A 17,621-nucleotide genomic window follows, 5' to 3' on the forward strand; every position below is an offset into this window, starting at 1 on the left:
GTTAGATTTTTGCAATGATTCCTTGACTGTGCAAATGCATTTTCTTCTTCAGGTAGCACATGGCACACTCACGTTTGCATAATGCTTCTTATGCTGTCTATACTACTACTACTAATAATAATAATAATCCTTATTCTATCATATAGTCCCTCTTCCGTCAATCATTGTACTGTTATTTTGCCACAGAAGGGACTGGCGTTAGACACAGACTAGAGGAAGCTAGGCCCCAGCAGTACCCTAGACTGGATCAGGATACTAGACTAGTCTATACTAGACTAGATCAGATCTCTAACTGCCTATTTTTTTCCCGTTATGGTTTATTACAGGATATTGAATATAGTTTCCTGTGCTATATAACAGGACCTTGTTCATCCATTCTATATGTAATAGTCGCATCTGCTAGTCCCAAACTCCCAGTCCTTCCCTCTCCTACTCCCTTCCCCCTTGGCAATTGCCTGGCTTTGTTTGGTTTTTCTTTTTTTAATCTTCATCTCCCCAGCACATTTCGTAGCTCCTGGTACAAAGACTTGTTAAATGGGTGATAAACTGATGAAGCGATCCACTGAAAATCAGGTTAATTGTCATAGTTTGCTTAACTTCTCCACAGAGAAATTAACTCCAGGACTTTTCCAAATGCTTACCAGCCTGCGGCTCTCTATAATGGATCAGAGGACGCTCCTTCAGGCTGCATTGAATGGGTTTCCTGAAAAACTCTACCACGAACTCCACGTGCCACCTCCAGAGTGCTTTGATTGAGGTCAGCCTCCTGAAGGAAGTCGGTGGGAAACGTTGCCGTCCAGACGGCCCATTGGATCCAAGAGCCCAGCATCCTGTCCAGTGGAGATGGATACATGCTGGTCACCTATCCCAGCTGCACCCTCGGAGCACCCAGAAAACCTGCAAAAGTATTGTCCCAATGCCCGAAAGGCCGTTTTTGCCCACACCACTTATCCCACCAAGCTTTTGGTAACTGCACTCTCCAATATATTTATAAAAGACTTTCACAAGCACCTTTTTATTTGAGATTGACAAACCTCCCTGTGAAGTGATCACAGCAAGAACTTTTATCTCCATTTTGCAAATAAGGAACTTGAGGCTCAATGAAGTGAAATCCAGGGCCCAAGACTCCTGACTCTCCAGCATGCTCCATGCCGTAGACTTAGGTCTTATGAGAAAGGAAGGACAGTGCCTGAATTGGCCACCGGAAGCTCTCTGTCTCTGGAACAGACACCTTGTGTGGACAGACACACAGAGGACATTATGAACCAAGATAGTGACCACAAAGGAAGCTGAGTCAGATAGCAAAGCACACAGACCCTTTCCCGGGAGGCACATGTTTTAGCTCAGGGCCAGGCACTCTGTGACTACAAGCCAGACACTTTTCCTCTCTGAACTTACAGATGAAGACATCTATCAAATGCGCAGGATCGTTTTCAGCTTTGAAATTTCAAATACTCATGAGGGGCTCGGTGGTAAAGTATCCACCTGCCAATGCAGGAGACGCAGGTTCGATGTCTGATCCAGGAAGATCCCATATGCCGAGAAGCAACTAAGCCCATCCACACAGCTATTGAACCTGTGCCCTAGAGCTCAGAAGCCACAACTGCTGAAGCCACTTACCCGAGATCCAGTGCTCCTCAACAAAAGAAGACAGCTCAATGAGACGTCTGTGCATCACAAATAGGGAGTAGACCCCGCGCCGCAACTAGAGAAAAGCCCATGCAGCAACGGAGACTCGCCACAGGAAAGGCTAAATAAATAAAGTTGTATAAAAAAATATAAATTGGTCAAATACAAAATTTTTAAATTTCAAATAAAAAAATACTCACAGTGGGGACATATCAGAGATGAGTCATGATTCCTCTCTGAGCATCTCTGTTTTGTTTATAAGTTTATAAGGTGCTGCCTTTGCTCTTTGGGGAAGAGCACGTGGGTGAGGATAGTAGACACGACGATGAGTCTATCCCAGAGCAGAGTGGGGAAGGAAAACAGCTGAGTGATTCCTGCTCAACATCCCGTTCCAATACCTGCCCCCCCAAGTTCCTCCTTCTGCTCCACTCTGACCCCAGTCCCTCTCAGAAAACAGCTTTGCTTATTTCCGTTTCCCTTTCCCTGATCATCCAGACCATTGTGGAGTTACAGTGGATAGGGTCTGGAATAGCCCTTGGAGTTGCCCTGGCATCCTGACTTGGCATCAGCACCATTCACCAGCTGTTCTCTTAGATCCTGCCCAACCCCTGCCCTAACATCCCTTCCCTGGAGTGTCCTGGAAAGGGTCAAGGCACTGCACAACTCCAGGGGGCACTATTATAAAGTGTGGAATGTTCTCCATCAGCCATTTCCCAGAACCCAGGAGGGAAGCAAGCAGGCCTTCTGCCAGACAGCACGCCTGCCGTGGGCATCTCCTTTGGGCTGGAAGGGAAGTGGAAGGATTGGCATGGGACAGCTCAAGGCCCCTGTCCTGCGGGATGTTTGTCCTGCCATGGTGGGGCCTGCTTTGAGGCACGATGGTAGACACACACTTGATTCTTTCGAGTCCGGGGCAACTCGAGCCCCAGCCCAGCCCCCGCATGGGTCATTCGGCCTGGCTGGTGCCAGGTGCCAGCCATTGTCCTCCTGCCATCCTCAGCAAAGCCTGTGAGGTCAGGACAGCACGGTTCCCTGACAAACGTTCAGAACATTTCCTCGGGTCCCAGGAGGCTTGATACTGAAATGTTTTCCTCTTCACAGTTATATTTTCCTTGGTTGAAAAAGTTTTGTTTTGGAAGTTGCTACCCTGTCGAGGTAGTGAGTCAGTTTGGGAGGCCGGTGCAGAGGGGAAAATGCACATCACTGGCAGAGGCCCGCAGCATGGGGGTGAGGGAAGGTGGGAGATTCCGGGGGGAGAGCCAGGGCCCCACCCTCCGCCCCCTCCCACTCCTGCAGGAAGAACACGGCCCCTCCTTCCCAGCTGGGCCGCCTCTTCACTGGGGTCAGGGCCCCAGCCCCGCTGGTGCTTTCGGACTTATTCCTGGGAAAGGCCAGGTAGGCTGGGAAGGAACTGGCATTACAGGCCACCTTTGGAGTGCCAGCGAATCATCGGGTCCCCACCTTCTGTGAAAGTTGGTAGTGGTATCCTCCACATTTTCCAGGTTGGCAAACTGAGGCTCAGGATAAGGGGAATCACATGCCTGACATCACCCAGCCAGCCAGTGGCCGAGGCCAGAATTCAAGGAGTCCCCTGCTGGCTATGCCATGTGATCTGGCTACAAGGCTCATTCATTCCTACCCAGAAAAGGCCGGGGAGGGACAAGAAGACACACCTAGAGAGACAACCGGGGAAGGACTTAGGCGGTGGGAGAAGAGTGGGCTTGCGGGCCACCCCTGACTCTCCCTGCCATCTTTTCCTCAGTTTCCCCGCCCGATACATTCTCTTCATCTGGAGAGAAGACTCACAGAGATACAAAAACACACACAGACGCACCAGCACTCTCAGATCCCACCCCACACACGCAACACACACACACCCATCCACACCAGCACAGAGGCACACACATCTGGAGGTAAATCTCGGGATTCAAGGGCTGGCTCCATGCCAGCTCTGAGCCCCGAGTAGCCCACTGAGGAGCCCTGGTCTGCCTCACTTTGGGAGGTCAAATCAATGAAAGAGCCCTGGTAGTTTAGAAAAGAGAAAGGGAGAAAAAAAGAACACCAGCACCTCTCATGATGGGAGGTCAGAGCAAATGAAACCAGGAGGAGGGGTAGCAGTATGGGGGCGAGGGGGAGAGGGTGGGGGTGGGGAGCCTGGTGCTGGCAGCTGAATTCCTACCCTGGCCCAGCTCCAAAAGATTAAAATAGAGCTCTTAGAGTGTCCCCTCCACAGACCAGCCTGCCAGGGGCCAGACAATACATGGGTTTGTGCTCCAGCACAGGCCTCCAGAGAGGTGATGTTTTTACCCGGACAGCTAAAGGCACAGAGGCAGGTCTAAAGCAATTCCAAAGCTCCTTTGGCCCACAGTCCCAGAACAGGCCACAGCAGAGGGAGAGCTCCCGGCTGCTAGGACGCACACAGTTCAGCTCTTTTCTCATCTCACCCTAGGGCAGGCCGCTGGACTCACACTTCTGCATTCTATCTGCCCCCAAAACATCCAACTGGCAGGGCAACATGGAATGAAGTCTTAGCGAATTCGTTATACTTTAATTTGGGAAAAAAAAAATCTCAGCCTGGCTGTAAACAGGCAGCTCTACTAATGAGGAATGGACAGGGTGTCCCTTGGGGTTATCAGAAATACTCAGATAAGTACACACACCTTATTTTCCCTACCCAGGGAACAGAGTTCCCCCAGAAGGAAGCCCCACTGGCCACTTGAGGTTTCATCTGCTTCGCTGGCATTGTTGAGGATTTCAGGCAGCTGGGACTGAAGTCCAACATCTCAGACCACTTGCTAATACAGAGGATGAAAACAAGTATGCATCAGCTAAGCGCACAGGTTTTGGGATTTGCCGGACGTGGGTTCTAATCCTGACTCTGCCACTTGGTTGCTTTTTGAATGTGCACAAATTATTTAATCTCTCTGGGACTTGGATTACCTCTAATACCTCTAATGATCCTTAGGGTTAATTGAGAAAATGCATTAAATGTGGAAAAATCAATGCCTGGCATCTATCTAACAAAAGCTGCTGCTGCTGCTAAGTCACTTCAGTCGTGTCCGACTCTGTGCGACCCCATAGACGGAAGCCCACCAGACTCTCCCGTCCCTGAGATTCTCCAGGCAAGAACACTGGAGTGGGTTGCCATTTCCTTCTCCAGTGCAGGAAAGTGAAAAGTGAAAGTGAAGTCGCTCAGTCGTGTCCGACTCCTAGCGACCCCATGGACTGCAGCCTACCAGGCTCCTCCGTCCATGGGATTTTCCAGGCAAGAGTACTGGAGTGGGGTGCCATTGCCTTCTCCGTCTAACAAAAGCTAGCCAACAATAACAAAAAATTCCCTCCTACTGGGTTTCTGGAAGACCTCTCCCCCATAACTAGGATGAAAACATAATTTGTCATAAAAATCAGAACACTTTTGACAGTAAGAGTGGATGCTAACTGGACAGAGCCTAGGACACTGGCTTACCAGGGACTGTCTCTGGAAAACTAGAACAAATGAGCCCCCTTCCCATAACTTTCTGAAGAGTTCCTATATAATATTCCATTAAAATAATTCTTTAAAAATGGCCCTAAACTTAATTCTATATCATGAAGCCCACTGGAAGTAACAACCCTCTATGACATACCATGATAGTCACACATGAAATTGTAATTTTAAATATAATTTTATTTATATTTAAAAATCGTAAGGTTATAGTGTTAATATATATTATCACTTATAATCATAAGTGATGTCATATTTGGATGGAGGATTGAAAATTGATAAAATTCTACTGCTGTTTTAATTTTTTCATTTCTGATATTTGAAAAAAAGAAGCTCTTGTTTAAGTTTAATGGAAAACTCCTCATTCTAGTTCACAGAACACCAATATTTCATAAGAGCAACATTTGAGAATCTCAGTCTTAAAGAACCAAGAATAACCCCCCAGGGAGTAAGGGATGGAAGGCAACTTTTGTGATCGTGACATATTTTCTTTTCTTTAAGCAGTTTTAGCCATTCAAGAATGAAGATCAAGATGTAGGAGGTCTCAGCTCTTCACTAAGTATCTCTCTCCATAGGGCTGCTTGAGTATCCTCATGGCATGATGCCTGGCTTCCCCAGAGCAAGGGATCCAGCAACGAGAGCAAGGCTATCTAATCGTGCCCAGGACTGAGGACAGCCCCAGGCATATCACTGCGTTGGTTGCCTTAATGAAAGTGGTAAAGAATCCTCCTGTCAATTCGAGAAGCCTGAGAATTATCCATGGGCTTCTTGGTACAGGACTGCAAGCAACAGCTTTAGTCTATTAGAAAGAATCTTTATATCCCAAACCAGACAGCTCTCCAAAAGTAATCCTGTCAGCCAGGTAAAATCTGGGACCTCAAATGCAGAAAATGCCAAAGCAGCCTTTTTTTTTTTTTTTTTTTTTTGCATGACTATTTTGAAACACACTATTGATTGTAAGCTTATGATATCTTCCACTCAACCCAGCCAAACCTTTTCTAGGCTTTGGGTGCCATTGGGATCTCAGGTACACTCCTGAGTTTCTGGAAGATTCCTAAGGTCCCTGTGGCCCCTTCTGACTTTATGTGTTTGTTGTTTGTTAAAAAAAAAAAAAAAAGCATCTTCCCCTAGAGTGTTTTGATTGCATTGCTGCTGCTGCTGCTAAGTCACTTCAGTCGTGTCCAACTCCGTGCGACCCCATAGACGGTCACCTACGGGGCTCCTCCGTCCCTGGGATTCTCCAGGCAAGAACACTGGAGTGGGTTGCCATTTCCTTCTCAAATGCATGAAAGTGAAAAGTGAAAGTGAAGTCGCTCAGTCGTGTCCGACTCTTGGCGACCCCATGGACTGCAGCCTACCAGGCTCCTCCATCCATGGGAGTTTCCAGGCAAGAGTACTGGAGTGGGGTGCCATTGCCTTCTCCATTAAATGCATTTAAATCACATGTGTAGGGCTGTATGGGCTTCCCAGGTGGAGCTAATGCTAAAGAACCAGCCTTCCAATGCAAGAGACATAAGAACCGTAGGTTCAATCCCTCGGTCAGGACAATCCCCTGGAGAAAGGCATGGCAACCCACTCCAGTACTCTTTCCTGGAGAATGCCTTGAAAAGAGGAGCCTGGAGGGCTACAGTCCATAGCATCCCAAAGAGTGGGACACAGCTGAAGCAAAGTAGCATGCATGCACACACGTAGGGCTGAATGGCTTACATTGTGGTCTCTCTTTTAATTCTTACAACCTGCAAGGTGGTCACTGAGATGATGCCCATTTTCCTCATGAAGATATCAAGTCTAAGAGAATATATATAGCCAGTAAGCAGAGAACCAGAAAATGTAGACCTAGGTCTTCTGACTTTAAATGCTATGCTCTGTCTAGTACATCACACTTGAGTATTACAATCCCTTTATTTTATTTAACATGAAATGCTATTTAGACATGCTCACTCCTTGCATTCCAGCTAAGTCATTTAAACCATAACACACACCTTCACATCTACACTCACTGGCACACATGGATGCACTTCAAAACTGGGTCTATAGAAATCAGCCTACCCTGGATCCCAACTTCAGAGAAGGCGATGGCACCCCACTCCAGTACTCTTGCTTGGAAAATCCCATGGATGGAGGAGCCTGGTAGGCTGCAGTCCATGGGGTCGCAAAGAGTCGGACACGACTGAGCGACTTCACTTTCACTTTTCACTTTCATGCATTGGAGAAGGAAATGGCAACCCACTCCAGTGTTCTTGCCTGGAGAATCCCAGGGACGGGGGAGCCTGGTGGGCTGCCGTCTATGGGGTCACACAGAGTCGGACACGACTGAAGTGACTTAGCGTAGATCCCAACTTAGACAACGAGTAGATGCATTTTCCTGGGTTTTCCTTCAGTCACACTGCCACTTTGAGAAACTGGCTACTGCATATATAAAATAAAATAAATGGTTTAGAGAGTTGCTTTAAGGTAGAGAAAACAGTACATTGTTTATTGTACCATTAATCAGCATAAAAGAATATAAGACATGGTACCGAATAAAACCAAAATCCCACCTTGGGAAATCTCAATAGTGATCAAAAGCATCAGTAGATAAGAATATTTGTGCAGGATGCTTAATGCAGCTTTGCTGTTCGTGGCAAAACTAACTAGAAGCAACCTGAGTGCCAGTGAACAGGGAAACGTTGGACAAACTATGCTGCTTCTCTAGTGTTGCTATGAGATTCCCAGGTGGCTCAGGGTAAAGAATCCACCTGCCAACGCAGGAGGCACAGATTCCACCCCAGGCTCAGGAAGATCCCCCGGAGGAGGAAATGACAACCCACTCCAGCTTTCTGCCTGGAAAATCCCATAGATGACGGAGACCGGCAGGCCACAGTCCATGGGGCTGCACAGAGTTAGACACGATTGAGGTGGCACACACAGCGCTGTTATCAAGAATAAGAGCCACTTATATTGACCTGTAAATATCCACGGTGGGTTGAGAAGGGGGAAGAAAAAAAAAAAAAAAGATGAAGGGGAGGGAAGGGAAGGAGAGTGAAAGTGTAAACTGTATTTTATGACCCAGCCTGCTGTAAGTAATTTTTTAAATTCTATTAATGCATATGTGATACATATATATGCGGAGAAACATAAATTGTAACCTCTGACTTTGGACTAGAAGAGGGAAGCGGGAGATTATTAACATTTTTGCACACTTCAGAATTATCTGACTTGGTTAAAAAAAGAGTACCTATTATTTCTATAATTTAAAACCATAATAAAGCAGATCAAGATAAAAGAAAAAATAAACTAAGACCAGAATTTTGCCAAGTCTGATTTGAGCAAAGAAAACTCAGATTCCTGCCCTTAACGTCTTTGACTTTATCCAAATGCACTCTCTTAATTGGCCCCAGACACTGACATCTGTGTGGAATACCTCCACTCCTCACTCTGCCTTGGTTTTCCAAATGGCCATCTCTGCTGGATGTTCAGACTTTAGTTGAGGCCCATCTTCCCCACCCCCACATCTCCCTCCACCCACTCAAATCAAAAAAGACTTTGGTCCCTGCTGAAAAGGCCAAGAATAAATCCTTTCCACCCCAATTATTCTACCAATGCATCATTCTCCCCACTCTTTTCTCCCCAAACTCCAGATGGTGAACTCTGGAAACGGGTGACCGTGGGAGGAAGTGGAATCTCGCTTTCTAAAGGTCTTTACCGAGAGAGGCGCATCTGTGGGGGATGGCTTGGATTAACTGAAGTTAGAACAAGTTAGTTATGGGTGGCTTGCCATTTTTTGGAGCGCTGATTTCATGCAGAGATCAGTGAGAAGGAGAGACCGGAAATCAGGAGCTCTGGTGGCAGAGAAAATATCCACAGACGAAATAAGTTGGTAGCCTGAAGAAGCAGTAGTTAATCAACGTTTCTATGCAGCTTTGGGCCACCTAAACGTAGGAGAGACAACCTGAACTGGTGACAGGCTCATGGTTCAGAACAAGCTTGATCCGCAGATGTCACTTAGTAGGGATTAAAGTTCCATTATTTACGTTTAAAAAAATCCAAGGACGAGATGGGAGAATTGTAACTGGGCAAAGGATTGGGGAAAAGTTGATTTAAGCATTTTACTTAACAAACTCCCAATTAAACAAAAGTATGAAAATCTGTTAAGAAAAAGGACCCCACACACACACCCGTGAGTAAACTAATGCAGTCTTCAGCCATTTTAGTACAAATAAGTCTATCCTATAGTAATCCATGTGTTCATTCTTTCAGTAGCAAACATTAATTGAATGCCTATTATGTGTACCAAGCATGGGCTAATGAGTTCTAACAATTACGTAGTCTTCTGTATTCATATTTTGGGTCTTCTGCCCAATTCAAGGTACCCTGTTTCAGCTTTATGGACACACTACATGAGAAAAGTAGGGGATATACAGCAAGTCATGCACGGAATAGATAAAAGAATTGAGGATATTTAGCCAGGAGTGTGCAGTCAAATATCTGGAAGGCTACCGTAATAATTCAATAGGCTTATTTCCCGTGGTATCATTTAGGAGGATTACAACTGTAGTAATATAAAAATGTATCCACAAATTCTTCAAATGCCTTCCCTTAAAAAGGTGGAAATTTATTTCCCTCCCTTTGAATGTGAGCTGGACTCAGTGACTCCCTTCTAATGGAATGTGAAGGAAGTAACAGCGGGTGACTTCTGAGACTGGGTCATAAAAGGCATATAGATTCTTCCTTGCTCTCCCTCAGACCTCTTGCTCAGGGGAAAGTCAGCTGCCATGCCGTGAAGATGCGTGGAGGAGCACTATGGTGCTCTATGAGGAGCACTGTGGCGAGGCCCACCTGGCGAGGAATCGAGACAGTCATGGGAGGAACCACCTGCACGCAGGCCTGCCTGCCTCCAATAGAAGCTGTGTTGACCACAATCCTGACTGCAGCCTTAGCCACAACGTCACGAAATGCTCTGAACCAGAACCACATAGCTAAACTTCTCCTAAATTCTTGACCTTTAGAAACCCTGTGAGATAATGAATGTTTGTTGTCTTTAGGTGCTAAATTTTGGAGGAATGTGTTACGCATTGGATAACTAACATAATAGCAAGATGTATCTGTCACGGAGACCAATTTAATTTTAACAGAAAAAAAAAATCACAATGATCCCAGTTGTCTGAGTGTAATGAATGGTACCACCACTGAAGTAGTGAGCTCCCTGTGTTCAACCAGGAGGACCGCCACCACCTCTCAGGGATACTGTAAAGGTGATGTCTACGCTCGGCGCCTGAGGATGAGCTTAGAGCCCAGATTCTTCATTTTTTCATCTTTATCTTTCATATTCCAATAAGCCACCATTGATTTCCTGACCTTCATGCCTCTCTCTGGCTAAGAAAGTGACACCACCCTCATACTGTGGCAAGGCAACTCTAGGATGGTTTTCCTCTGGGTCTTAATTTAGATCCAAATTGGCTTGTCCCCACCAGGAAGATGCCTTTGCTTTGTTTGTGCAATGCCATCTCTGCCATGATTCAGAGATCCATCAAGTGGAAGTTGGATTTAAGACGTCATTGGCCCTGGATTGCACCCAGAACAGAGAAATATCTTCAAAGCCCAAGTTGCCGCAGTCAACATTCCCCCTGCTGCTATTGATAATTTGTACCATATTGGCTAGGTTATTTAACATTTGCAAATAGGATTCTGTAGTGGCTGGAAGTCAAATATTATGGAATAGCTCTTCATCATCCTGGAGCCTGGTGCCCACCCTCTCCGCCCACCCTTCAGCCACCAGAATGTCAGACGGCCCAAGCTTTCCTTACCAGCCACATAGCCCCCAGCTCCTTGCCCTGCTCCTGCCTGGGATAGAGACCTCTGCCATGTCACATGAGCAGCTCCCGGGGGATGGAGGGGAAGAAGAGGTCAGTGGGGACGAGGGAGTCCACAGAACAAGCTCAAGGCAGGTGAAGCATGCTCAGGACCTGAAGGATCCAATTAAGCCCAATTCACTGGGATCCAGTTTTCCTACCGAATTCCTGGGGAAACCGAATTGAATAATGTGTGGCTTATTCAGAAACACACATCCCTGTGTTGTTGGCCAAGGCAAGGGCAGTGTGGCAGGGGGTTTAGGCAAGGGGTGCAGGTGCACCGAAATGAAAACAACGGGCTAAAACAACAAGCTCCCGCCTGTGAGGAACAGCCCCGTGTTTGGCTGGATTACTGGGGTCGGAGCATGCCTGTGTATATATGCGAGCTCTTGTGTGCGTTTGCAGCTGGGCCTAGGGGTGGGGCCGGGGGGCGGGGGTGGGGGGGCTTCCAGGGAGGGAGCAGGAGCGTGTCTACATATTTTCAATGGCAATTGCGAAGAAAACCATCAGAGGTGCTCTAACGCACGTCTGGCCCTGCCTTGCGCCAGCTCCTACAATAACTTCAGAATCTCCTCCCTCATTTCATAAACATTTTATGTACGTTTTTAAGTGGGAATATTTTTGCTCGTTTGGGAAGAGAGTGCCTTTATGCAGTTCAATCAGCCTAACTGGAACCTCACACGCTTCTCCTGGGATGGGAAGCAGGAGGAGTGATGGTGACTGAAATGGGGAGCAGGGGACAGGATGGGTCAAGATGGGACGGAACTGAGAGACGGGAGAGGTAGATGACTCCGTGAAAAAGAAAATTATGTCATTGTCCTGCTTTCGGCCTGTCCTACACCTTTCCATGGAAAACCTGTTTAACCTGCTTTAAACACACACACACACACACACTTGCAGCAATTGGAAGTTATGAGTAAGGGTTGTGTTGCCTTTCTGTTCGACCTCCACTCCTGCAGACCTGAACAATTCCATCTCTCTTTCCCAGCTTACCTGTGGCGTGTGGGGCCTGCTCAGCACGAATAAATGGCTGTTTATGGATGATAGCATCTGGTCCGCCCCTGATGAGGTCACCTTGTTATGTTAAATATTTCTACCTCCTGGTGGAGGAACCGAAGCTGATTGCTCTCAAGGCCACCTCTGCCCAGAACGGAGAACACAGCACCCAAGGCAGGATATACACTTTCCAAAGGCTTAGGTAGGCTCCTCTGTGAACTAGAAAGATTCCTTTCAGGCCCCAGGACCAGAGCATGGATCATGACCTGGGCCTAATAATGCCAATATTCATCCCACATGTGGAGAAACTATTGTAGAGGGTTCTGAACCCCTTGTCCGTGTCCATTCTCACTACAGCCCTGGCAACGGTGTTATTGTTGATTTGATCTCCATTTTACAGACGAACCAACTGAGGCTTGAACCTGCCCAAGGCCCCACCAGAGTGAAGAAGATGCAGGATTTGAACTCGGCCTCTCTGGCTTCCACATTTAGGATCACCCCACTATAGATTCTGGGGGAGACAACCTGGAAGAATGAAAAGAATCAGAAATGCTATGTAGCCCAGTGATTCAGCCTCCCTGTGCACCAACTTCCTCACCCGTGTGAAGCGGGAAATGACCACCTTTACTAGGTAGGACTGTCATGGGTCAGCAGGGATCTTACAGATGCTTTACAAATTTATTGAGTAAATTATCAACAGATGATTGCAGCCAGTTTGTTGACTAAAGAAAGAAAAAAAAAAAAAAGAAAAAAAAAAAAAAGAGAGAGAACATGGATATACATTTCTTCAAATGAAGCCCACTGTTACTCAGAGGAGGAATCCCCTGCTGATTCCTAGGTTTCTGACCAGAAATGACAAATTTGGAGCTAGAAATCCAGAGTTTCCCAGATGAGTCAAAGAACCGAAGCCCTCTCCTCCCCAACATAATTCCAAAAAAGACATGTTTTTCCAATGTTCTTGAAGTAGCTATCCTAAGATGTGGAGGAACATGTGAAGAAAACAAGCAGATTCATTTGTTTTAATGAGGTCAGAAAGGAATACCAAACATCTTGGATCTCCAAGGTATCTGCTTCCTTCCAGCTGTCCACGGTTTTCAGCTGGGTCCTGAAATGGAGTTCAGGACACCCAGACAAATAAGTAATTCTAAAGAGCAGTGCCAGGAAAATATTAGAGTTTTAAAAAAATAAAGCAGAGATTCATTTATTTTTTAAATATATACATATCTTCCTATAACATTCCTGACATGAAAGAACTCTAGACAATTCTACCTCCACCTGATCAGGCTCAAGCACCTCAGGGCCTGCTGAACCCAACCTTACAAGCATCACCCCAACCTCTTTTTTTTCCTCTTGACACGATTTTCTTGTGTCCACTCCCCTGTGGACACAAGATGAATTGTGGGATGAATTGGTTCTCTTCCGAACACAGTGGGGGCGTTCTGCAGTGCTGACGCTGTTGTGGTAAGTCAGGCCTCCAGAACTATTGGGTCTGAAATCCTCTCCAACCCTGGCCTTTAGAAGGCCAGTTCCCCAGATGGGGCAGCTCTGGCCTGCTGTCTCCTGCCTTGAGAATCAGCCCGGGGTTCACAGAAGGAGACCCCAGAGAGCTGTAGGGTTAACCAACCAACCATAAACATTACCTCCTCCGCTGATCTTCAAAGGCTCAGGAAAAGAAAACAAACCACATAAATCTTTATCAGGGCTCCTTACGACTGCCCCGGGAGGTGGCTCCTGGAAGAGCTGGGTGGTGACTCTGTACAGAGGATAAAAAATAATTTCAGTTAGCGGTGCTGAGTCAGAGATGGATTGCTTTTATTTCTCTTTTCTCCTCTTTTCTTTCCCTCCCTGACTCCTCCTATTAAAATGACTTCCTTTTGTCATTTGCCGGCCAGGAGTTCTGTAGTGACAATCCTCGATCTTCTACCAGCGTCCTGGTTTCCATAGCTATTATGAAGGGGGTTACAGAGTAGGAAGTATGAGATGGCTACCCTGCTGAAAATATTTCAATAACACACCTTGCCATCCGGGACAAACTCTCCAAATCCACTCCCAGCTTCTATACATGCATACATAACGGCGGGGCTTGTATTTAAAAGCACAGGAACCAAATGCTACTCGTGATGCTCAGGGAAGTCATTCATCTTCTGCAGGCCTCATCTCCTCACTGTAAGAGTCACAGTTGGTGGCTTATGAGCCACCTAGTAACTCCGACTTAGCACGTGGCTGAGTTCTTGTCTATCATCTTAAACACAGAATTCCCACCGCAACTCTTTGAGACTTTACACATCCCACTCTACAGATGAGGAAACTGAGCCTTGGAGAGGTTAAGGAACTCACTCAAGGTCACACAAACACTGGGATAAGAGCGCTTACCTCATAGACGGCTGAGGAGCGGATGAGATAATGTCTGCAACGTGCTGAGCATGACTCCTGGCACCTTGTGGGTTCTCATTCAGAGAGCACACTCTCATCTAGAAATCTTCCCTGACCTTCTCCCTCCCTGACCCCACATACATCTCTACCAGATCTCCGCTCCCAGGTCCTTGCTGGTCTCCCAGCCCCGGGATTTCTTTGGAGGTGAAGGAAGATGTGTCTCACCTCTGCAGTGCCGACCAGTGCTTGGCACATAGTAGGGACAGAGTGAAAGTCAAAACAATGAATGAATGAATGGTATGAACAAACGCCCAGTTAGTAGACAGTTTTAAAAAAAAAAGTAGTCAAAATAAATACTACTAGTAAAATGACTTTTTCTAAAGATGGTTAAAGATCTGAAATTTCCTGGAGGAGCTTGTGGTGCTAGTGGAAAAATGTACAAAAGGGAACGAGGAACGAAGTCATCCTCTTTTTTTAAATACCAGCTCTCACTGTAGTTTAAGGGCTTCACAGACTTCTCCAGAATGCCCATGAATCATAGGAAGAGGACCCAAGAGTCCTGAGTCCCAGCCATTCTGACTAACTTCAGCAAACATCGTCAGTTCCAGGGAATGGGGGCTTGCAAGAAAACCACGCCCATGCCTACCTGCACACACACACACACAAACACATACGTACCCAAGACATACCTGTCCCACCAACCAATCTCTCAGCATTGACAGAACGCCCACTCCATGCAGTACCCCTTACAAAATTCAGAAAGAAGACGTAAAATATCCTAAAGATCCCAGGACTTAGTGGGAAGAATGGACAGTCTAGCTACTGAATTGGGACTGTGAGAAGTGAGGTTGGCAAAACAAGTTTATTGCGATAAACTAGCTACCATTTTCTGGACATGTGCCAGGGACATTCCCAAGGACATGTTATTTGAGGAAGTACAGTTGACCCTCAGACAACACTGGTTTGAACTGCATGGGTCCACTTATAGGCAAATTTCTTTCAATAGTAAATATTATGGTATAGCATGACCTGTTGGTAGTCAAATCCACATTCCACGTGGCACCATGGCTACATAGAGCCAACTACAAGTTATATGCAGACTTTTGACCACACAGAGGGTTCCCATCCCAACAACAGATTGTTCAAGGGTTAATTGTTTATTCGTTCATTCAACAAATGCTCACTGAGCCCCTGTTATGTGGTGGGCACTATTCTAGATGACAAAGATAAAACTGTGGCCAAGCTTACCTTCTAGTCCTAGATGTGTAAAAATTATAAATTTGTTTAAAAATGGAAACAAAATACAAAGCAAACTACAGAAAGTTAAGCTCGACACCGTGCTCCACACTTAGCAGAGATACATAGAGACAGGCGTCCTCACAGGGAAAGGGGTGGTGGCCTCAGCAGAACCTCCAGGGGTTGGGGTGGAGGGTGGGGACTGGTGGGTTTCTCAAAAGGCAGGAGTTCAAACAGGCCTCCAGAAGGTTAGGGCACTTACCCAATGCCCCCCGATTTACAGCCCAGGGATGTTTCCACCAGTAAAATCTCCTCCTCCTTCACATCCTGAATCACATCAGCAGGATATAATGGAGGAAAGGCCATCACCCCAAAACCGCAGTGCATGTGAGGCCAGACCAGACACTAGCTCCTAACAGCACACTCACCCACCTCCCTGGATTATTATGTGATAAGGAAACTGAGTGTAAAAGTCCCTAATATCAGAATTCACTGTTGTTGTTATGACTGCCAGAACCTTCAGGCTCGCTCAAGCTTCCTCTGTCTCTCTCCAGTCCCATCCCTCCTCTGCCTCAAGGCTTCAGATAGCTGACAGGAGCAGACACCGTTTACCGTGGGACGACATTAGGCACTGTCCCACACATTGCCTCAGTTAATCCTCTCGGCACCCTGAGAGGTGCCTACGCCCTGTGACTGGCACAGAATCCTACAATGGGGAAATTGCCAAGGTGGCCTTTGACTCAAGATTCCAAGTGCTTAACCACTGGGCGGTACTGGCCTCTGAGTCTCCTGAAAACACAGCCTGGCCCATGATCCCCCCGCCCCCCACAGGAGGTCCAGAACCTCCGCCTGCCCCGGTGATGGCCAGCTATATTAAGTCCGAGCATTCACTTTGGTTGACCAGATCTCCCCGTCAGCATCTGTCACATCAAGAAGGAGGGCTCCCTTATGTGTGCTTTGCCCATGTGGTTTCCCACCCTGAGTGCCCTTTCTGAAGGGCTCTCTCTACCCAAATTTTCAAGGCTTATGTCCCTTTCTTTCTCTTCCACAGGCCTCCTACAGCCTCTCTATCCCTCCCTGATCTCCATCTTTTCTGAATGTCCAGATCACATTTACAGTCAGCATCACCCAATTTAGCATCTACCTGTTTCCAGTTTCTCAGAGGGGAATGACAAGACAGCCTGCACCCAAGGCAATAGAGCGGCGGGTCCATCGGAGAGGTCTGTGCAGCTTCGCTTGTGTTCATCCGGAGTCATCAGCTAAGGGCTTCTCATGCAGTATAAGGCAGTACAGGATCGGGGATTAAAAGTGTGGGCTTGAGAACCAGAATGCTGGGGCAAAAAGCCATCAACTGTGTGACTTTAGATAAGATACTAAACTTCTCGGAGCCTCACCTTCCTCATCTGTAAAAATGAGCATAAAGACAGTATCTACCCACGCTGGTAGTGGGGACTGATAATAAGGGAGGTTACGGATTTGTGGGAGTAGGGGGTATATGGGATACCTCTGTACCCTCTCCACAATCTCACTGTGAACCTAAATCCATCCTAAAATAGTCAGAATGAAAGAGGAAGGAAGAAAGGGGGAGAGAGAGAGAGAGAAAGAAAGAGAGGAAGAAAGGGAGAAAGGGAAGGAGGAAGGAAAGAAGGAAGAGTAGCTCTACCTCATGGGTTGGCTGTGAGGATTAAAGGAATTCCTGGATGTAAAGCATCCCCTTATTTCTGTGCCAGTACATAATAAGTGCTCAGTAAAAGTCTGCTTTCAGTAGCGTTAATATCATTACCCAAGCGAAAGGAAAGTCCTCAGCTCCACTGTTGTTCGCACTCTCCTTTGGCTGTTTTGAGCCTGGGGGAAGTTTTTGTCATCCTATCTGTGTCCTGTTTGCAGACTGTATCATCCAAAGCCCCAACAGAATTCTCTAGCTGGTAGCTACATGGGGCTTTTATGGGTTTCAGTCTATGAGAGTTGCTCTCCTGCCCTCCCATGCTTTAACAGATTGCTATTGTTTTCTTGTCTGTGGAAGGAACAGGAGAGTGCAGTTTTCTGAGTAGAATCAACGCATACAGCCAGGA

The 17,621-nt window shown here is 46.7% G+C and overlaps 1 long non-coding RNA gene across 2 annotated transcripts; it reads right to left on the reverse strand.

Annotated features, from left to right (window-relative positions):
* Positions 1-60: 60 nt before the first annotated feature.
* LOC112442595 (uncharacterized) lies at positions 61-15,286 on the reverse strand. Of its 2 annotated transcripts, none has more exons than XR_009491626.1 (4): positions 15,003-15,281; positions 13,581-13,693; positions 1,621-1,750; positions 61-1,231 (listed from the first exon to the last, which is right to left on the reverse strand). It is a non-coding gene; the product is annotated as an uncharacterized lncRNA (long non-coding RNA). The 2 variants fall into 2 exon arrangements; XR_003030758.2 differs by lacking the exons at positions 61-1,231; positions 1,621-1,750 and adding exons at positions 6,049-9,024; positions 11,938-12,465 and having other exon boundaries at positions 15,003-15,286.
* Between the last annotated feature and the right edge of the window lie 2,335 nt (positions 15,287-17,621).

This window comes from Bos taurus, chromosome 19, assembly GCF_002263795.3.
Source record: "Bos taurus isolate L1 Dominette 01449 registration number 42190680 breed Hereford chromosome 19, ARS-UCD2.0, whole genome shotgun sequence".
In the NCBI taxonomy this organism is placed as follows: domain Eukaryota; kingdom Metazoa; phylum Chordata; class Mammalia; order Artiodactyla; family Bovidae; genus Bos; species Bos taurus.